At 43.1% G+C, this 23,371-nt stretch overlaps 1 protein-coding gene across 3 annotated transcripts in view; it reads right to left on the bottom strand.

Annotated features, from left to right (window-relative positions):
* rhbdf1a (rhomboid 5 homolog 1a (Drosophila)) overlaps positions 1–23,371 on the bottom strand; it is a 357,313-nt gene that overhangs the window by 208,113 nt on the left and 125,829 nt on the right. For 2 of the 3 annotated variants that reach the window (XM_068003135.1, XM_068003136.1), the window contains exon 3: positions 21,722–21,803. The gene's annotated coding sequence lies outside the window, so the exon portion shown is untranslated. Of the gene's footprint in view, positions 1–14,400; positions 14,528–21,721; positions 21,804–23,371 lie in introns of those variants that run through there. The other variant, XM_068003137.1, reaches the window with a different exon arrangement.

The following is a 23,371-nucleotide window of genomic DNA, read 5'->3' as shown; positions in this document are numbered from 1 at the left end:
CCTCCACGGAGCTTCAAGCACGGCTCTCAAATGAGTCTATGCAGACCAATACCACGGCTGTGCAGGAGATGTCTGCCACCTTCAACAGGGTGACAGATACCTTATCCACGGCCTTACAACGTGTCACAGATGTGCACCAAGCTACTGTTCAGCAGAGTGGTGGGAGTAATGTGGCGCTGGCCCGGGAATGAATGATAGCGAAAGAGGACATAGAAGTGGAAACTCCACTCAAAGCGTGCCCATGTCTAATCCATTGCCCCCCCTCCCAACCAGTACCCAAAATGCTGCCTCCTCTTCCGATGGCCACGTATGACCCTGCATGGCTGCAAGCGGAGCAAGTCTTTGGCGGGGCCCTCAAGGGCTCCAAAACCTACAGGTCTTAGGCCAAAAGCATCTCAGCAGGGATCTGAGCAGCCTGCCACTACCTTTGCTGAAGCCACAGGGGATGAACCACGCAGAAGCGGTAAGAAGCATAAGTTCAAGAAATTGTAGTGCACCAAGGCTATGAACATAGTTGTTTGAAGAAATGTTATGTTGTAAAGTTTCCTTTTTTAATATTAGCACATAAAATGTATTGATTTTCACCACTTCCGCCCTTTCATTTGCTTCATGCTGAATGCCAATACATGACGGTACCCAATGGGTGACTGTGCAATGCGTATATGCGTGGTTGAAGGACTGTTTCGTGCAAAGATGGGGGGCGGTGGGCGGTGGTGATGGTGGCAGCCTGCCTGAGCATTTAAACGTCTGTTTTTTGCCACTGTTACTGAGAGAGCCTGTGAGAGATGAGGACATCCCTGACAGCAAGTCCAACGATGGGATCCCCATCTTCATATTCCTCCTCCTCCTCTTCAATGTTGACGCCCTCAGAAGATGATTGACAGTGCTCAATTTGTTACAGGACCCTCAGTTACAGATTGGAGAGATCAGCCAGAGTTCTGATGTCTGATTGCTATCCAGTAGCCCCTGCTGGGGTGCGAATGTATGGTGAAGACAAGTTGCGAAGTTTTCCAAAGTCAAAAAGCCAATAGTCACTGTCTGGGCTCACACATGTAGGTGGCCACTTGAGTGCCCATGGATTCAGACCCAACAAGGAGCCAATGCCAAGAGGAAAGAGGAGGAGAGGTGGAAAGCAGGGAGAAAATTGGCCAAAAATGTAAGGAGAAAAAATAGCACTTCAGTTTATAACATTATCAATAGACTGATTGACGACTGCCGACATATCAGGATACTCTCTACTGCATTAGCAGGCAGTAGTGTTCTTGGAAGAAATCCAGTATCGCTCAGCCCACTTTCCTGTTACATTACACATTCCCTTTATTGTATGTGAGTGAGTCATGTAACTCTTTCAACTGGGCTCTAGATGTGTCATCACACCCACTGCATCATCATAGGAAGACCCGCTACATCATCTAAGGAAGACAAACAAAAACTGTCCAAAACAATTACACCCTGTGGAAATCCCCCAAACCAACAGATTTTCCATAAATAGCTGATACTACAGGAACACCAAACTCCTAAGAAACAAGACTTGCAATTAGATAGCATCTTTCACATCCTTAAGCACCCCAAAATGCTTTAAAAATAATTAATTTGCTATAGAGTGTAGTTACTGTTATCATGCAGGCATATACAACTAGTTTGCGAACATCAAGATCCCACAAACATATTTCTACAGTATTATCAACACTGTTTCCCTTCTACACATTTTTGTTCAAATATATTATATTGGTTAGAAAAAAAGACAGCTTGAAATAATATTGCTGCATGGGATTCCATTTGTGTCATCACAGACATTGAGCTCCGTCTGCAAAATAGCGAGCATTTGTAGTGGCAGCTTTCACTCTTACTTCTACATCTTTATAAATTAAACAGCACTGAGGATATTACAATTCTGCAGAAACATGATACAGCAAAGTAAAACAAGTGTATGTGGGATTACATTGTACAGATGAGTTATAAACAGGACAAGTGATTTAGTGCAACGTGTTAGACACCCTGTGAGAAACCCTGCAAAATTCTACATGTACTGCATATAGTGCAATTTGTTGCCCAGTAGTAAAATTTGCATTGAAGTCCCAGAGGCAAGGCAGTGAAAATGCCAGTTTCTGATCAGATGAGTGAGAAAATATCATTTGCCTAAGATGTCAATTTTTCTGACCAACCATTAATGCAAAATTTTGCATCTATTTATCACTATTAGTCATAAAAAACCTCAGCTTGTAAAAATTCTATTGGAAAATGTGGAAAAACTGATGTCATGGATGTTTATTTATATAACCACTTCAGTCAGTCAGTTTGGTTGCTTACAGTTATAGAATGGGGTACACATGGACAAGAATGTACTTTTTATGTGTTGAATTTTTTAAACTTGTACCATTTTCTTCCTGGAAACAGTACATGTGGGGCAACTGCTTTTCTATGAAGTGGAATTTGCACTGCACAGAAAATATGCATTATATTATGGCAGATGAAGATCAACTAAACTGTGTCAGGGTGGTGGTCCCCAACAGAGAGATTTTCTCAAGTGTTGATGCAGACTGGATGCAAGGCATTCAGTTCCAGTTATCGCAGATAAATCAGGTGGATTGATTAACAGCCCAAACATTGTCAAAGACTGCCTACATTGCTCCTCCAACACACTTTGAGATACCTTGCTGCTTAGGGTGTCATAATATCCACTTCACCCTGCATGGCAGATAAACGGCCAGCCTACAATAAGTTTCCATTCTCCACTAAAACATTCCAATAAGTTGTTAACCTATGACTTATCTGCTAATCTAAGGTAACTAAGAGAGATGCAGCCATTTTGTGTCTTTGGTCAGGAAATTCCTCAGAGCTGCTCCTGCTCTGCTGCCGTCACTTTGCCGGAAGTGCAAACCCTGATTATGCACGGGGTTTTGTGCCGCTCTTCTGGCAATGTAATGCCGACGGAGCGGGAGCAGCTCCAGGAAATTTCTCAGCCTTTGTTTCTGTATACAAAGTAAGTTGGATTGTAAGTCTGTAAAAAGCCTGTTTATCTCAGAGCCAGTGTGAGAATCTTGCAGCTAATAACTGCAAGACTGTGTATTTTAAAAGTTTCAGCCTAAGGCAGCATGAAGTTAAGCTAGAAATAAAACCTAGAACTCCATTAGCTTTTTTTAAAAAAAAAGCCTTACCAACCTGAGGTGTTGTCTTTAATATCCTGTGAACCTTAACCCCCAAATCCCTCTGCTGAGCTTACTTCCATTCAGAGTATATTAACTGCCATTTTTTTAAAACCAAAATGCATCACTCACACTTACTGACATTGAATTCGATCTGCCACTTTTTAGCCCATTCTCCCATCTTATCAATATCTCTTTGCAACTTCCTTTGGTCTTCTAAAGAATTAACTGTACCTCCTATTTTGGAACAAACTGCAAATTTCAACATCACTCTCTCTCGGCCTGTATCCAAATCATTGATACACACAGTGAACAGAGGTGGCTCTCGAACTGAACCCTGTGGGACACATCTACCTGTTCTGAAAAACTGCCCTTAAATCCTACACCATGTCTTCTCTCTTCTAACCAATTTTTAATCCAGTTTACATTTCTCCCCCACCTTAATTCCATACCCCTTAACATTCTCCAGTAATCTCCCAAATGGTACCTTATCAACGGTTTTCCAAAAGTCCATGTATACCAGATCCATACAACTCCCTCCATCAACCCCCCAGCCATCCCCAACACCTTGAGGTTTGTCAAGCACAATCATCCCTTTTGAAATCCATGCTGGCCACTTCTGACTATTTTGCTTTGTCGAGATGCGTGGTAATTTCACCCTTAATTAAAGACTCTAAAATTTTCCCTACCACAGATGTAACTAGCCTGTAATACTTATATCGTAGACCTCAATTCTCTGCCCTCAATAACAATAAAGTGATGAGTGCCCTTTTATCAGTCCCATTATGTCCGAGCAGAAAGTATTTAGAATCAGAGAATGGTTATAGCACGGAAGGCGGCCATTCAGGCCGTCGAGTCCATGCCGGCTCTCTGCAAGAGCATTCCAGAAAGACCCACTCCCCCGCCCTATCCCCGTAGCCCTGTAAATTTTTTCCCCTTCAAGTACTTATCCAATTCCCTTTTGAAAGCCACGATTGTATCCATCTCCACCACCCCCTCAAGCAGGGAATTCCAGATCGCAACCATTTGCTGTGTAAAAAAGTTTTTTCTCATGTCGCCTTTGGTTCTTTTGCCAATCACCATAAATCTATGTCCTCTGGTTCTGGACCCTTCCGCCAACGGGAACAGTTTCTCTCTATCTACTCTGTCCAGACCCTTCATAATTTTGAATGCCTCTATCAAACCTCCTCTCAACCTTCTCTGCTCTAAGGAGAGCAACCCCAGCTTCTCCAATCTATCCATGTAACTGAAGTCCCTCATCCCTGGAATCATTCTAGTAAATCTCTTCTGGACCCTCGATAAGGCCTTCACATCCTTCCTAAAGTGCAGTTCCCAGAACTGGACACAATACTCCAGTTGTGGTCGAACCAGTGTTTTATAAAAGTTCATCATAACATTCTTGCTTTTGTACTCTATGCCTCTATTTGTAAAGCCCAGGATCCCATATGCTTTCTTAACCGCTTTCTCAACCTGCCCTGCCACCTTCAACGATTTGTGTACATATACCCCCAGATCTCTCTGTTCCTGCACCCCTTTTAGAATTATGCCCCTTATATTCCCTCTCCTAGTTCTTTCTACTGAAATGTATCACTTCACACTTTTCTGTGTTATATTTCCACTGCCACATGTCCGCCCATTCCACCAGCCTGTCTATGTCCTCTTGAAGTCTATCACTATCCTCCTCACTGTTCACTACCCTTCCAAGTTTTGTGTCATCTGCAAATTTTGAAATTGTGCCCTTTACACCCAAGTCCAAGTCATTAGTATATTATCAAAAAAAAGCAATGGTCCTCGTATCGACCCCTGGGGAACATCACTGTACACCTCCCTCCAGTCTCCCAAAAGCATTGTGTGTGTCAATGTAGCTGAATTTGTACCACACTCATGAGTTCAAGTCCCATGCCAGGACTTAAGTATGTAATGTAATCAACACTCCAGTTCATTTTCCAAAGAGTTGACCTTTTAATAACATGTTAAATTGAGGTCTGTCCGCTCTGGTGAATCCAAGTCGATGGTAAAGATTCCATGGCACTATTTGAAGTGGAGCAGATACTTGTGCATGTGTCCTGGCAAAATTACCCCCTCAATTAATACCACTAAAATAGTCATTGTTGTTATTTGGGATCTTGCTATGTAGAAAATGACTGCTGCATTTGCTCACATCACAAAAGTAAGATATTTGAAGTTAATTCACTTCATGCAAAGCACTTGAAATATTTCTGAGCGATGTGATCAGGTGCTACATAATCACAAATCTTTTGTGTTCCTTGCTGCAGTCCATGGATTTTTACTCTTTAAAACTCAAAGCTGTGCTGGTCTTCCTGTCAACAAGCTGTGGAATTCACTATTCTGCGCTTGAGCAGACTGCATGTGAGATTTTGGCTTGGGAACATACATGAAGTAGTAATGTCATGATATTGCCAAAATGTGCTGCTGCAGCCACAGCAGCATGTTTACTACCCCCAAGAGACCAGCAGCAATTGAGGTAACACAGTAAACAATATGGGTCTTACAGATGACATGTTTTAAAGGAATGAATAGCTTATCTTGATGTTGCTGTAAGCTATGCTAGACCCTTGTGACACAAACTAGCAGCTGAACACCTATATAAAAGTGGCTTAAGACATTTCTCCATTTCTATTTGTAATTTGTTGAACACCATCAGTCTTTTATTGTACTAATCGGTTATATCATTGCACTATTATATGTTTGTGTAAAACACATTTTCATAAACTAACTGAAATGATGCATGGAGAGAGTAGAACATTTGGTTTACACATTAAACAAAAAGAAGACAACGGTCATGTCATTTGGGAAGCATCAGGAAGATGTACATATTACATTTGATGGGGATGCAGTTGAACAGATGGAAAAGTTTGTATACCTTGGTGGGTCAGAGAATGGAAGTTGTGAAGAAGACATCAAAAGAAGGATTGGACTTGCTTCTGCTACTTTTGGAAGATTAAGCAGGATAAGGAAGTCGAAGATATTTTGGTAAAAATGAAAGTAAGTTTATGAAGTGATGGCTATCCCCAAATTAGCATAGAATCGTAGCTGTTTCATCAATGACCTTCCCTCTATTATAAGGTTAGAAGTGGGGATGTTCGATGATGATTGCACAGTGTTCAGTTCCATTCGCAACCCCTCAGATAATGAAGCAGTCCGAGCCCGCATGCAGCAAGACCAGGACAACATCCAGGCTTGGGCTGATAAGTGGCAAGTAACATTCGTACCAGACAAGTGCCAGGCAATGACCATCTCCAAGAGAGAGTCTAACCACCTCCCCTTGACATTCAACGGCATTACCATCACCGAATCCCCCACCATCAACATCCTGGGGGTCACCATTGGCCAGAAACTTAACTGGACCAGCCATATAAATACTGTGGCTACAAGAGGAGGTCAGAGGCTGGGAATTCTGCGGTGGGTAAATCACCTCCTGACGCCCCAAAGCCTTTCCACCATCTACAAGGCACAAGTCAGGAATGTGATGGAATACTCTCCACTTGCCTGGATGAATGCAGCTCCAACAACACTCAAGAAGCTCGACACCATCAAGGACAAAGCAGCCAGCTTGATTGGCACCCCATTCACCACCCTAAACATTCATTCCCTTCATCAACGGCGCACTGTGGCTGCAGTGTGTACCATCCACAGGATGAACTGCAGCAACTCGCCAAGGCTTCTTCAACAGCAACTCCCAAACCTGCAACTTCTACCACCTAGAAGGACCAGGGCAGCAGGCACATGGGAACACCACCACCTGCACGATACCCTCCAAGTCACACACCATCCTGACTTGGAAATATATCGCCGTTCCTTCATAGTCGCTGGGTCAAAATCCTGGAACTCCCTTCCTAACAGCATTGTGCAAGTACCTTCACCTCATGGACTGCAGAGGTTCAAGAAGGCAGCTCAGCACCATCTTCGAGAGCAATTAGGAATGGGCAATAAAAGCTGGCCTTGCCAGCGACACCCACTTCCCATGAATGAATTTTTTAAAAGTACAGCACAAAAGGAGGCCATTCGGCCCATCATGTCTGTGCCAGCTCTTTCAAAGAGCTATCCAATTAGTCCCACTCCCCTACTGTTTCCTCATAGCCCTATAAATGTTTTCCGTTCAAGTATTTATCCAATTCCCCTTTGAAAGTTACTAATGAATCTGTTTCCACGGATAATAGCCACATGGGATACGATGTTGTGACGATAATGGAGATCATTTTAAAAAATTCGTTCATGTGATGTGGGCGTTGCTGGTGAGGCCGGCATTTATTGTCTATCCCAATATTTCCAAGTCGGGATGGTGTGCGACTTGGAGGGAAACGTGCAGGCGGTGTTGTTCCCATGTGCCTGCTGCTCTTGCCCTTCTAGGTGGTAGAGGTCGCGGTCGCGGGTTTGGGAGGTGCTGTCGAAGAAGCCTTGGTGAGTTGCTGCAGTGCATCCTGTGAATAGTACACACGGCAGCCACTGTGCGCCGGTGGTGAAGAGAGCGAATGTTTAGGGTGGTGGATGGGGTGCAAATCAAGCAGGCTGCTTTGTCCTGGATGGTGTCGAGCTTCTTGAGTGTTGTTGGAGCTGCATTCATCCAGGCAAGTGGAGAGTATTCCATCTCACTCCTGACCTGTGCCTTGTAGATGGTGGAACGGCTTTGGGGAGTCAGGAGGTGAGTCACTCACCGCAGAATACCCAGCCTCTGACCTGCTCTTGTAGCCACAGTATTTATGTGGCTGGTCCAGTTCAGTTTCTGGTCAATGACGACCCCCAGGATGTTGATGGTGGGGGATTCGGCGATGGTAATGCCGTTGAATGTCAAGGGGAGGTGGTTAGACTCACTCTTGTTGGAGATGGACATTGCCTGGCACTTGTCTGGTGCGAATGTTGCTTGCCATTTATCAGCCCAAGCCTGGATGTTGTCCTGGTCTTGCTGCATGCGGGCTTGGACTGCTTCATTATTTGAGGGGTTGCAAATGGAACTGAACACTGTGCAGTCATCAGCAAACATCCCCATTTCTGACCATATGATGGAGGGAAGGTCATTGATGAAGCAGCTGAAGATGGTTGGGCCAAGGACACTGCCCTAAGGAACTCCTGCAGCAATGCCCTGGGGCTGAGATGATTGGCCTCCAACAACCACTACCATCTTCCTTTGTGCTAGGTATGATCCAGTCACTGGAGAATTTTCCCCGATTCCCATTGACTTCAATTTTACGAGGGCTCCTTGGTGCCACACTCGGTCAAATGCTGCCTTGATGTCAAGGGCAGTCACTCTCACCTCACCTCTGGAATTCAGCTCTTTTGTCCATGTTTGGACCAAGGCTGTAATGAGATCTGGGGCCGAGTGGTCTTAGCGGAACCCAAACTGAGCATTGGTGAGCAGGTTATTGGTGAATAAGTGCTGCTTGAAAGCACTATCGACGACACCTTCCATCACTTTGCTGATGATTGAGAGTAGACTGATGGGGCGGTAATTGGCCAGATTGGATTTGTCCTGCTTTTTATGGACAGGACATGCCTGGGCAATTTTACACATTGTCGGGTAGATGCCAGTGTTGTAGCTGTACTGGAACAGCTTGGCTAGAGGCGCAGCTAGTTCTGGAGCACAAGTCTTCAGCACTACAGCTGGGATGTTGTCAGGGCCCATAGCCTTTGCTGTATCCAGTGCACTCAGCAGTTTCTTGATATCACGTGGAGTGAATCGAATTGGCTGAAGACTGGCTTCTGTGATGGTGGGGATCATCCACTCTGCAACCATCTTCAGTCAGAAGTGCCAACGCTTCAGCCTTGTCTTTTGCACTCACGTGCTGGACTACGCCATCATTGAGGATGGGGATGTCTGCAGAGCCTCCTCCTTCTCCCATTAGTTGTTTGTCCACCACCATTCACGACTGGATGAGACAGGACTGCAGTGCTTTGATCTGATCCGTTGGTTGTGGAATTGCTTAGCTCTGTCTATAGCACGTTGCTTCCGCTGTTTAGCATGCATGTAGTCCTGAGTTGTGGCTTCACCAGGTTGGCACCTCTTATGTACGCCTGGTGCTGCTCCTGGCATGCTCTCCTACACTCCTCATTGAACCAGGGTTGATCCCCTGGCTTGTTGGTAATGGTAGAGTGAGGAATATGCTGGGCCATGAGGTTGCAGATTGTGCTGGAATACAATTCTGCTGCTGCTGATGGCCCACAGCGCCTCATGGATGCCTAGTTTTGAGCTGCTAGATCTGTTCTGGATGTATCCCATTCAGCACGATGATAGTGCCACACAACACGCTGGATGGTGTCCTCAGTGCGAAGACAGGACTTCGTCTCCATGAGGACTGTGCGGTGGCTCAAGAAAGGGTAGGATTGGGTACTAAATATTCCTGGATACAATGTGTTCAGGAAAGAGAGAAGGAAAGAAAGGAGGGGTGGTGGCTGTATTGATTAAGGAGAATATTGCAGCACTGGAGAGAGAGGATGTCCTTGAGGGGACAAGGACAGAATCTATTTGGTTAAGAAATAAAAGAGGTGCCATTACACTACTGGGTGTATTCTACAGGCCACCAACTAGTGGAAAGGATATAGGAGGAGCAAATTTGCAGGGAAATTACAGAAAGGTGCAAAAACTATAGAGTCGGGATAATGGAGACTTCGACTATCCTAATATAGGCTGGCATTACAATAATAAATAAATAATAATAATAAATGGGCAAAGGGGGGGGGGGGGGGGAGGAATTTTTGAAATATGTTCAGGATAACTTTCTTAACCAGTACGTTTCCAGCCCAACAAGGAAGGAGACATTGCTGGACTTGGTTCTAGGGAATGAGTGGGCCAAGTAGAGCAAATGTCAGTGGGTGAGCATTTAGGGAGCAGCGATCATAGTATCATAAGGTTTAGAATAGCTATGGAAAAGGACACGGGCCACTCTAAAGTAAAAATACTCAACTGGAGGAGGGCCAATTTCAATGGGATGAGAACAGATCTGGCCCGGGTAAATTGGAATCAAAAATTGGCAGGCAATACAGTAACTGAACAAAGCGCGGCCTTTACAGAGGAGATGGTTCGGGTGCAGTCTAGGCACATTCCCATGAGGCAGAAAGGTAGAGCAACTAAAGACAGAGCTCCCTGGATGACAAAAGAGATAGTGAGTAAGATGATGCAGAAAAAGGGGGCGTATGACAGATGTCAGGTTGTTGATACAAGTGAAACCAGGCAGAATATAGAAAGTTCAGAGGGGAAGTGAATAAGGAAATAAGAGGGACAAAGAGAGATTATGGGACTAGACTGGTGGCCAACATGAAAGGGAATCCAAAAGTCTTCTGCAGGTATGTAAACGGGAAAAGGGTAGTAAGAGGGGTGGAGCCGATTAAGGACTATAAAGGAGATCTACTCATAGAGGCAGAGGGGATGGCCGAGGTATTAAATGAGTACTTTGCATCTGTCTTTACCAAGGAAGATGATGCTGGCAGAGTCTCAGTAAAGGAAGATGTAGTTGAGATACTGGATGGGCTAAAAATTGATAGAGGTACTAGAAAGTCTAGTTGTACTTAGTTAAGTCAGCCGGTCTGGATGGGATGCATCCTAGGTTGCTGAAAGAAGTACGGGTGGAAATTGCGGAGGTACTGGCCATAATCTTCCAAACATCTGTAGATATGGGGTTGGTGCCAGAGGACTGGAGAATTGCAAATGTTACACCCTTGTTCAAAAAAGGGTGTAAGGATAAATCCTGCAACTATAGGCCAGTCAGTTTAAATGCAATAGAGCAGAGATGAGTTGGTTGAGAGGAATATTGGAGTAATCCACGATGCAAAGAATCAAGAATGATATAATAAGAACATGGCTTGGACAAATAGAACGCTTATGCAGAAGATCTAACAAAGATGACTCTGATGGTTTGGGCACGTTTCAAGAATGGAAACATCTAGAATACCTTTCATGGCCCTGCACACAGAGGTACATGGAACAAGAAGCGCTGGATAAACAATGTCAAGAGTGACTGATCACAGAAAGGGATACAGATATCTAAAGCGGCCAGCCTAGTACAGAACAGACAACAATGGAGTGAATTCATTCAGCTGCTGAGCTGACGGACGGATATTTAGTAGTAGTAGTTCTATATATTCAACAGGCATTTACATATTCAATAGCTATTACTGCTGTAAAACTATCAAAAGTAATTTTCTCCACTTTTTTCCTTCTTGTCCTGAAGATGTGGACTTGTGCTGAGATAACAGATCCACAGTTGCCTTGTGCCCAGTTCAGATCTATTTAAGTTTGGGTATCTGTCCAATTTTTCAACACTTATGCATAGAGAAGAAAATAAACTTCCTTTGAATAGTTTGCAATATGTAACCCAGCCTGTAAGATTCTTCTCCATGACACCTGCTGTCTATGGCTGGAGCCACAACGTAAGTAAAGAATTTTAAAAATACTTCCCACGATCTCATTGGGGAGCAGGGAGTATCTAATCTCCACTGGCTTGGCGGTTCCAGTAGAGAGAGCACATCCAGTCTCTACAATGGACTCATTTTTGTTACTAGTGATCGGGCAAGGAGCGTCTGCCCACGTCCCAGGATTATCTAAGTGAAGGAGATGGGAGCCTATGTCTTTTGCTGGCCAATGGGAAGCTCACAAATTGCACTGTATTACTGCGGCTGTAAATACCTGAGGTTTAACATATTGAGAAACAATGCAATATGGGGATTACAAACCTAAGCTCACGACTCTATGGCCCTCCTGTATTCAAGACCCTGCTTCAGTCTGCATTTTGATCATGTGTTTATTTTAGACCCAATGGCACTTTTAATAGGGTGAAGCTCCATATTTTTCAAAAAATATTTGCTCCTGGAATATTCATGTTAGATGTTGAATTTCCAGCCAGGCTGGACCTTGATTTACCATTACTGTATGTGCTTCTATTCACCTCAGCAGTCTCTTACCTGAGGGGAAATTAAAACTCATAACTTGCACCATGGGATCCAAGGGAAAGTGGCAAGTTGGATCCAAAATTGGCTCGGTGGCAGGAAGCAAAGGGTAATGGTCGATGGGTGTTTTTGTGACTGGAAGGCTGTTTCCAGTGGGCTTCAGCAAGGCTCAGTAGTAGATCCCTTGTTTTTTGTGGTATATATATATCAATGATTTAGTCTTAAATGTAGGGGGCATAATTAAGAAGTTTGCAGATGATACAAAAATTGGCCATGTGGTTGAAAGTGAGGAAGGAAGCTGTAGATTGCAGGAAGATATCAATGGACTAGTCAAGTGGGCAGAAAAGTGGCAAATGGAATTCAATCCAGAGAAGTGTGAGGTAATGCATTTGGGGAGGGCAAACAAGGCAAGGGAATACACAATAAGTGGTAGTATACCGAGAAGTGTAGAGGAACAGAGGGACCTTGGCATGCATGTCCACAGATCCCTGAAGGTAGCAGGGTGGGTATATAATGTGGTTAAGGCGGCATATGGGATACTTTCCTTTATTAGCTGAGGCAGAGACTATAAGAGCAGGGAGGTTATGCTAGAACTGTATAAAACACTTTTTAGGCCATAGCTAGAGTACTCCGTACAGTTCTGGTGACCATATTACAGGAAAGATGTGATTGCACTAGAGAGGGTACAGAGGAGATTTAGAAGGATGTTGCCAATACTGGACAATTTTAGCTATGAGGAAAGATTGGATAGGCTGGGGTTGCTTTCTTTGGAACAGAGGAGGCTGAGGGGGGATTTAATTGAGGTGTATAAAATTATGAGGGGCCTAGATACAGTAGACAGGAAGGACCTATTTCCCTTAGCAGTGAGGTCAAAACCAGGGGGCACAGATTTCAAGTAATTAGTAGAAAGATTAGAGGGGAGTTGAGGAGAAATTTTTTCACCCAGACGGTGGGAGGTCTGGAACTCACAGCCTGAAAGGATGGTAGAGGCAGAAACAAACACTCATCGTATTTAAAAAGTACTTGGATATGCACTTGAAGTGCCGTAACCTACAAGGCATTGTGCATGGTACATGGATCAAGACCTAGAAAGTGGGATTAGGCTGGATAGCTCTTTTTTGGCCAGAACAGACATGATGGGCCGAATGGTCTCCTTCTGTACCATAAATTTCCATGATTCTAACAGAGTTTATATGCCAAGGAAACATATTGCAGTTCTCGGAGGAGCAGTGCATAAGTAGGCTGCTCTTCTCCAACGAAGCTGTCTCAGAATTGTGTCACTTCCTCCAATAAGACCTACAACCAAGATTTACTAGAATGATTCCAGGGATGAGGGACTTTATTTACATGGAGAGGCTGGAGCTGGTTCTCCTTGAAACAGAACATTGACAGGAGATTTGACAGAGGTATTCAAAACCATGAAGGGTCTAGACAGAATAGATAGAGAGAAACTATTCCCATTGGCGGAAGGGTCAAGAACCAGAGGACATAGATTTAAGGTGATTGGCAAAAGAACCAAAGGCGACATGTGGGAAAACTTTTTACACAGCGAGTGGTTATGTCCTGGAATGCACTGCCTGAGGGGATGGTGCAGGCAGATTCAATCATGGCCTTCAAAAGGGAACTGGATAAGTACTTGAAAGGAAAAAATTGCAGGGCTACGGGGATAGGGCAGGGGAGTGGGACGAGCTGGATTACTCTTGCATTGAGCTGGCACAGACTCGATGGGCTGAATGGCCTCCTTCTGTGCCATAACCTTTCTATGATTAGTGTTATTTGGCTGCCATTATTACGATGCCATAATTGGTTACTTACTGTCGCGGAGAAAAAGGTCATTCCCTTGTGATATGAAACTGAAGCAGTACTAAGACATTGCTAAGTTGATAAATGTTACTTTAGCTTCTGATTTGAACATCTGAAAAGGCTCAGTTCACTTCCCGTAAGATTGGAAGCTCCAGGTTAAACCTATTCATGATGCATAATTCACAAGTAACACAAAAAGGCAAACCAAATACAATGTCAGTATTCAGAGTCAACCCTGCAAGTAATGGCAATTCTTCAATTAATCTCCAGTATTATTTGCACCCCAGCATAGTACATAATACCCGCATCACACAACCACCTGATAAAGCAATCTTTTGGATGCACGTGTTAGTATTGGCACCTTCAGAATCTGCTCATTATAACAACCTCAGGTTCACAAAAAAGTTTCTCGCATGATTACAAATACTCATTTAACCATAACTGTTACTATTTTCATTTTAAACAGAAATAAACATGGAAAGCATTTGTAGCTGAATTTGTAGTTATTGCACAAACGCTGTAAACAGCAGCGGCACGGGCAGATTTTACTTACTTTACTACAATGATACAGCCCGTATAAAACCATTAAGAATCCTGTCCTTGTGTTGTGGGCCCTGTGTTCAGCTCACATTTCCCAGTAAGTTACTGCTCAGACCCCATTCCAAACTGATGACGCGAGGACTTGACTTTAAAGTCTATTGCTGCACAACATCCAAGCAGGAATGTGGTCTATCAAGTAAACCTAACTATCGAAACCACTGCTGGGCGCAGAAACTTGCCTAACAACGTCTCACTTCAAGGTTAATCATTGTAGGTTAAACATGAATCCAATTTAACCCATTTGATTTTTGTCTTACTCCCAAGTTTCAGTGCCAGAGAATTACTAACTTCTTAAAATTTACAGAAAAAACTGCTGCAGGTTAACCATCAGACGTGATTGGAGTTTCAATATGACGCGTCTTTACAATTCACAGTAAAGTTCCCAAACCAAAGCCCCAGCTCTGCACCAGCTTCCAACAAGACGTCATTCAAACCAGCAGGAAAACTTGAAATAAGAAGGGCGGAACTTAATGGATAAAAATCTCTCAAGTCTCTACCAATCATCTAACTGCATGTCCTCGCCTCTACACATTAACAGATGGGATAGGCCCCCCCCGGTCAGAGCTATCAGATGTTATCTGTGTATCTGTGTTAGTCACTGCCCAAGAATGTTTCCGTGAATGATTACCCTGCCACCCTCAGAGAACAGGAAGTAAGTTACACATGAGCTGGCCTTGTATCTCATTCAAGCAAGAAAAATTTAAAGGAAAAAAATTCCAGAGAGAGAATAAGTGAAGACAGAACAGGTCAGTAACAGAACATATGTTAGCTTAAGTTCGAAACCAAAACTGCAATAATCTATGTGATTAGATCTGTGCCGTTGGACGGTGTCAGATGAGCAGCAATTTCCTCCAGTTAAACAGTAGGAAGATCAAAGCCATCATTTTTGGCCTCCACCACAAATTCCGTACCCTCACCACCGATTCCATCCTCCCCCCTCCTCCAACTTTCTCAGTCTGAACCAGATCCTGAGCTAAAGTTCCAAGCCCATATCCAACTTCCACCTCCATAACAACACCCACCTCAGCCCTTCTGCAGCTCAAGCTCTCATCCACGGCATTGACATCTCAGACTCAACAACTGCAATGCTCTCCTGGTTGGCCTCCCATCCTCCAACCCCTGTAACCTCCAAGTCATCCAAAACAATGCTGTCCAGATTATTTCTGAAGAAGGTATCGGTCACCTCCAGACTTGATTGTTCTGGCCAACCTCCCATCCTCCACCTTGATAAATTTCAGCTCATCCAAAACATGCTGCCCGTATTCTAACCCAAAGCTAGGAACAGTGGAGGTCCAAAGAGATTTAGGGGTCCATGTACACAGATCACTAAAATGTAATAGTCAGGTACAAAAAAAATCAAAAAGCCTAATGGAATAACTAAAGGGCTAGAATATAAAGGGGAGGAAGTTTTGCTATAGCTATACAAAGCTCTGGTTAGACTACATCTGGAGTACTGTGTATACAGGATATACTGGCCTTGGAAGGAGTGCAGCGCGGGTTCACCAGATTGTTACCACGGCTCCACGGGTTAGATAATGGAGAGATTACATAAACTAAACTGGTAGTCCCTGGAATACAGAAGGATAAGGGATGATTTGATTGAGATGGGGGAGTCTAGGGCAAGGGGTATAACTTTAAAATCAGTGCCACGCCATTCAGGAGTGCAGTTAGGAAACACTTCTTCACACAAAAGGTTGACAGAAGCGTGGAATACTCTCCCACAAAAAGCAGTCGATGCTAGTTCAATTAATAATTTTAAATCTGAGATTGATAGATTTTTGCTAGCCAAGGGTGTTAAGGGATATGGAGCCAAGGCAGGTGGATGGAAGGTATTTGATAAATAGAAGAGTGTTCACTTCAATAAGCTGCCATTTCACCACAGGACCACTGACCTCCGAATCAGGCCACTAGCTCCCCAGTTTTTTCAGGTCAGAACGTGAAATTGCGGCAGTACATTTTCCAACTTGGCTCTCAGTGTGTTTGGGAGGAGATGGTCAAAGTCAAGATATCATCTTTTCATGCCCCAGCTTCAGAATCAGAATAAAGATGGTGGCCCCAATCAGAGTAGGTATTACATAAAAAAATATAAAAACTTATATTAATACAATACACAGCCTTTGGAATAAAAATGATAAAATGCACACTTTTGAAATAAAAAGGATTACAGATCTTATCTTGTAGTATTCCTTTAATTGCAAGTTTTCTGGATGATTATTCCATGCTAAAGCATTCACATACCGTAAAAGAATATTACATATTAAATACAAATTCATGGATACACAACTCAGAAAAGTAAGATGTGGATACTGGCTCATTTGTCTAAAAACAAAGTAAGTTGGAAAACCTAAGAGCTTGGAATACTATCAAAAGTTACTGAATGACTAAAGGCACTGTGTAGCTGAGACCTACAAACCAGACCATCCAAAGTTTGATTCCAAGTGTGTGCCAAGTTGGCTGATTTCAGCTAGGCCTTAGTGCCTCTGAATTCGACAAGGGCATAATCTGTCGGGTGTGGGGTGTGTGGGGGTGTGTCAAAGACATGACTGGGCTCGGCTGTCGTGCCACTCATACCTTGACCAGTCAAATCGCCTGCCAACACTCACTGGACTCAACATGAAGAATTACTACTTGGATGAGGCAACACGGGGTGCTCAGCAATCAGCAAGTGTCAAGCCTTCAGTAAAGGAGGAAACTGGCAAAAACAGAGGAAAAAAGTTGCAGACACAACCTTGATTTTTTTTAATATAGGGATTTAGACTTTACTGGAGAGAGAGCGGGCGATCACTCGGCAGGGGGGTGGGGGGGAGGGGAAAGAGAGAGATCGCATCACGGGGGGAGCTCAGATCAGGGCCGAGAAGAGCACGGATCGCAGGGGTGAAGAGAGTTCGGATCGGATTGGGGGGGAAACGGGAGCAATGGGTCGGCCAATCGCGGTGGGTAGTGAGGGTTGGTCGGCCGATCGCGTGGCGGGGGGGTGCGGAAGTCAATCCCATGGCAATCGGATGGGGTGTAAAAAGGGCTGTTGATTTGCTATTGCCAACATATGGAGCATTCAACAGCTATAGAGGTTCTGCGCATCCTCTCAAGACATGCAGCAAATTGCTGGGACAGCGGTGGCATGCACTGCCTATCTGCATGACAATTGTAAACAATTTTACAACACCAAGTTATAGTCCAACAATTTTATTTTAAAATTCACAAGCTTTCGGAGGCTTCCTCCTTCCTCAGGTGAATGTCAAGAAATCCTCGAACCTCTCGCATTTATAAATCACAGAACAATACCTGGTGATTACAGAGAGTCTTTTCAACTGCCCGTTGCCAAGGCAACCAAAGTGTTCAGATAGGTGTTACCTACAGGGCCACCGAATATACAAACGGCCAGAACAAAAAAGAGAGAGAGGCAGAAACATAGAAGCATCCGGAAGGAAAAGACAGTAATTGACCCGTTATATTAAAAACAGTTAACTTTGTTTCTGCCTCTTTTTACACAAGTTTACACAAGGGGTGTGCACAGTGAAGAAAGCAAGGAATGTTTCTGTAAACTGTTATATTAAATCACTGGAATAACTGCTTGGTGTTTGGTTATCTTGTAGGACAATGATGAATGCGTACCATACTGACTTGAGGCTCATAATTTGTGTGATGGCTAGCTGTGAGGTCCAAGGATTTTATTTAAACCATAGAGAATTTTGAGGGAGGAGGCTGCTCTTTGATGGGCTGAAACTTCCAAAAATATTACTTTTATGCATCTGTGAAGGTGTCCTGAATGAGTTTGGATCTCAGCTGTCTAGCAGCACTAGCAACTGCACCTGCTTCATGTTCTTCATGGACCTGATCTTTGACATCAGTAGCATCATCATCAGCCTCTCTGACATCCTCCAAGACATCTACCATCAATCCTTTCCTGATAGCAAATTTATGAAGCACAGCATGATATCATAATTCACAAAGCGGTGCTCGACACATAATGCAGGAACCCCCAGACTGATTGGTCGCCTGAAACTTCCTTAGAGGAAGTGGCCTGCTTAATTCTAATTCTTGTCTTACTGGGTGCTTCACTGTGGCATTCCTATGCAACACTGGGAATAGCAGGTATCCCTTGTCACCCAAAAGCCATTCTGTCCGTTGTCCTTCCTGTTGAAATGGAGCTGAGAGACTGGATTGGTGAAGTATAAAAGCATCATCACAGCTCCCTGCATGTCAGGAATTCACATGCAGGAAACTGCCTATTGTCACAAATGACCTGCACATTTATGGAATGGAAGCATTTGTGGTTCATGTTAGTATGAGAGTTCACATTTGGGGCACACAATGCTACATGGGTGCCATTAATAGTCCCCACAACCCTTGGGAATCTGGTGATTCAATAAAAATTTATTGCGCAGTCATCTGTCCGGGCCCGCTGTTGTGGTGTATAAACTAAGCTGCCCTGGCAAAAAGAGGGCATTGATGATTTGTCTTATACAGGAATGTACAGCGAATGGTCTGATCTGGCAAGAGTCCCCTGTAAATCCCTAGAATGAGCCTGTTACATAAAAGTTGAGAGCTATGATCACTTTCACTGCTGTACTGTGCACTTCAGTTGCAGATCTGGCTGCAGCAACAAATAGAATTCTTCCAAAGCTCCATGACCAAGACACAGTGCACTTTCCAAGAGCTCTCGTGTGAGCTAAGTGCATCCTACTGAATGGGTACTGCTGGGATGTTCTGCCTCTCCTCTGGTGCTGCTCGATTAATCGGGCTTTCCTTAATCTTTAATAGGTGCTTCTTCAGCCCGCTCTGAAACCTGCCAGAACTTCAGCAGATCTTGGCTTTGCCTCTGCAAAGGTGCAAATCCCAATTTACACCCTTCCCCAATCCAAGAATTTCAGTGCCGTTAATATTAGTGCTGTGGCTGCTGCTGCAGTCAGAGGACACTGCCTGCCATGATAATGCAAAACTAATGGGAGAATGGATGTTATGATGATCATGTACAAAGTGGCCTTTGACCTTCCATCCATGAATCACTATTTTTTAAAAAGTGATTCTATGAATATATTTGAACCCAAAGCTTCTATGTCCAGTATTTACACGATGTGGAGATGCCGGTGATGGACTGGGGTTGACAATTGTAAACCATTTTACAACACCAAGTTATAGTCCAGCAATTTTATTTTAAATTCACAAGCTTTCGGAGGCTTCCTCCTTCGTCAGGTGAACGATTTTTCACATCGTTCACCTGACGAAGGAGGAAGCCTCCGAAAGCTTGTGAATTTAAAATAAAATTGCTGGACTATAACTTGGTGTTGTAAAATGGTTTACAGTATTTACACATAAGCCTTAAATTGACCAATTTAATTTCTCAATTTTGTTTAGCACAAATATTTATTAAAAGTGTTTGTGGAATTTAGACAAATTGTGAGTTTATTGGTTCCTTTCATTCACTGAATACACTGCATATATTCCAAGGATAAGCACTGAGTGTACTCTACGTACACAGGGTGGAACTTCTAGGCTCTCTAGGGGCCTTGCACATAGCGGGCAATTGATCAGAAAATCGTGGATGCTTTGCCTGCAATTTTGACATTAATGCTAGGAAAATTGCAGCTTTATGATAAACTGCCCACTGTGTACAAGGCCCTACCGGTAGCACAATGTCTTGGAAAGTTCTTCCCAGAACCTCTACCTCTGTTAAAATAGCAGAGGGAGAAATTCGATATTAGCACGTTAAGCATTTATTGCTCACAGTGCTTTCCAAGCTAATGCAGCATATGATGTTCTAAAGATTAATACCGCAAGCACAATGTGCAGTGATGGGTTTTATCGGGACAACTCAGCAGATAAAATTAACATTAGTTTGTTGGCACCCTATCATAGGAAAAAGATTATGTCCCCCATTCCTAGAGATGGTGAGCCATGGTTTTGCAGGTGGCAGGACCTTGTATACATAATTCAAACAGTTATTTTTAGGGCTGTCAAGTGAGTAAAAATATTAATTGTGATTAATCTCAATTAAAAATTAATCTCAACTTAATCTTTATTTTAATTGTTTATTTAATTGAAACAGTTACTGCATCCATCTCATTTGTTTTATTACTGATAAGAACATAAGAAATAGGAGCAGGAGTCGGTCTTACGACCCCTCGAGAGCCTGCTCCGCCATTCAATCAGATCATGGCTGATCTTCGACCTCAACTCCACTTTCCCGTCCGATCCCCATATCCCCTGATTCCCCTAGAGTCCAAAAATCTATCCATTTCAGTCTTGAATATTTTCAATGACTCTGCATCCACAGCCCTCTCGCGTAGAGAATTCCAAAGGTGCTATCATCATCTAAAAACAACCCAGCATAAAAACCTTGTTCTCCTATTACTGGATTCATATTGTTGGTCCCTCTTTATAGTTCCATATCTATTTACACAGAAAAACTCAAACTGAACTGTTTATTCTGAAGAGTCTCATCAAAAACTTTGGAGTCATCAAAGATTACTGATTTAAAAAGAAATTTAAAAAGAAAATTGGTAGCTTAACATAGCTACCCGCAAGAAAAAATGCGACGCTGGCTACAAATGTAAAAAGAACTTCAGTCCTATTTCTTGCTGCCATTTAGTCAGTTACTTAAACAGACAAGTTTGTTCACATTGCTGGGAGGTGATGCTGCTCACTTCTTATTTACAATCCCATCGGCAAGTGAGAAATGTCATTCGCATGGCACCGTTGTCACCAGTGTTGCTAAGTATTTACCTGCCAGCTTTGCTAAACATTAATGGGCACCAACATGTTTTGACCACCATTTCAATAAAGCACTTCTGCATCTAATACTGCTTGTACGAGCTGGAGTACAAATTTACCCCACCTCACAATATTGTCTTCAGTGGGGGTCGAACAAAATGGGCGCCAAGGAATCAGCAGCCCGTTTCAGACCTGCTCGATTTTCTTTCCCAAACTAAATAGGTGTTCAAAACGGGCAGCCGATTATTTATCACCTGTTTAGCATGACTGCCGAAGATCAATTTAGCCCCCATACATTTCCAGTTGCAACTATAACCCGGGGCCAATTTTTTCCCCTCCTTAGTCTAGAAATGCTAATGCAATTGTAGGGCACCCAGTGGTATCCTTGCAGAGATCAGTAAACTCAGCACAGACCAGGGATCAAACATAAGACTTTCCTGAGCTACATGACTCAGTACCACAACACATTGCAATAACCAACTAAACTATCAGTTTTTCCAAAAGAGTTTCTCCTACAGGTATTTACAGAAAGAATCTGGAAGGACAACGAGGACATGTCATACCTGTGAAGCTGTGGATTTCGGATGAAGTCTCCACGTTTAAACCTGTATTCCAGACCTCCTCAGATAAAACAAAGAATAAATGCTGAGAAAACAAAAATAACAATGAAAGATAAGACTAAAAAGGAATAAATTACATTGCACTTTCTAAAGTTAACCTCTTTCTCCTTCTCCCCTAGTGTTCGCCTAAGATGTTCCAAATATTCATTCCATTCCACTCCTCCTCCCCACCCTATCAACTATCACAACCAAAAAGATCAGAAAAAAAAAAGAGACACACAAGTCAGGTCTGTCATGGAATGTAAATCATCCAGTCAGACAACAGGAGTATAGTTAGTGGGTAGTGCCATCTATTGTCTTCATGAAAAGGATGTGGATCAAACATCAAACTTGTACACCCTCATGATATAAATAAAACCTTCCTGCTCTGTAGGAAAAATTAGAGAATTCTTTGTATTCTGTTTTGTTAGTGTATTATGTTATTTCACCATATTCTGCTATTGCTTTCACTTTTCCGACCCTCCCAAATGTGTTTGTGTAGCAATCAGTGTTATTCTAACTGTATTGGAAGGCTTCATACTCAATCTTTCTGTCAGATCCGGTACTACATTATGGATCAGCTGCCTCAAATATTCTGCTTATCGCATCTGCATTCTTGATCAGTCTGAAGTATCCTAAGCCAACTTAATCTCTGGTTGTAACTTCTGTAAACCCACCATTAGAGCTTCCAAATACTTTACTTAAAAGCATCAACTGCTGTCTTTCTGCCCTTCCAGCAGCCATTCCTTTTGGTCTCTTGCAAAATCTGTCTCTTGTAAGTTCTGGGAATTCTCATTTCCATTCTGTTTTTGTACTGATGATACAAGAACTAGCTTTCCTAAAGAAAATGCTAACCTTTTTGGATCAATCTTCACCGCCATTCTAACCTACATGACGTTGGTAAAGAACCTCCCTCTGTTCTATTCTCTTGAATGAAATAAAGATTTATCTTTGCCCAGCCTACATGGATTCCAATAAAGTTCTGATGGAGTCTCCAAACTTACTTATGCCTCATGCTTGTCAATCTCTTTACTCCTAGTAGACCTTGGAACTTGGTTGAAATTTGCTTGTTTTCACCCTGCCCCTCTCATTATTCCAACTACTATCTTATTGTTCTTAGATCAATACTAATCAATATTATGAATCTTGAAAGTTCTAATCTAATCCATAATTATTGCTATGGCTTTCAGCATAGCCATTCTGCTGTGATCTTGTTTCTGGAACTCTGTTCTTGTTCATTTCAGTGAGTCATCTACCATTGCCCAACAAAGCGTTTCATTATGGCCACATAGTTTCCTCTCAAATCACTAGCAATGTTGTACTTCATGGCTCATCTTCTGACTCATTCAATTAAATCAATATTCCCCAAGGCTCTGTCCTCCATCCCACTCTGTTCCTTCTTTGTCAGCAGTCTTCTCACCAATCATCCAACCCTGTACAGTTTTGCCGATGATCCCATTCTACATTCAACAATTTCCTCCAGTTCTCACAACCTCCTGTTCTCTTGCAGTGCAATGCCTGAATCACTATATTGACATCCTCCATGCTCTCCAATGGGACAATTAAAAATGTCTCAATTCTTCAAAGACACAACTTCATGTTTGTTACCTATCT

This window comes from Heptranchias perlo, chromosome 22 (genome assembly GCF_035084215.1).
Source record: "Heptranchias perlo isolate sHepPer1 chromosome 22, sHepPer1.hap1, whole genome shotgun sequence".
NCBI lineage: Eukaryota > Metazoa > Chordata > Chondrichthyes > Hexanchiformes > Hexanchidae > Heptranchias > Heptranchias perlo.
This window is presented reverse-complemented; position numbering and strand designations above follow the sequence as displayed.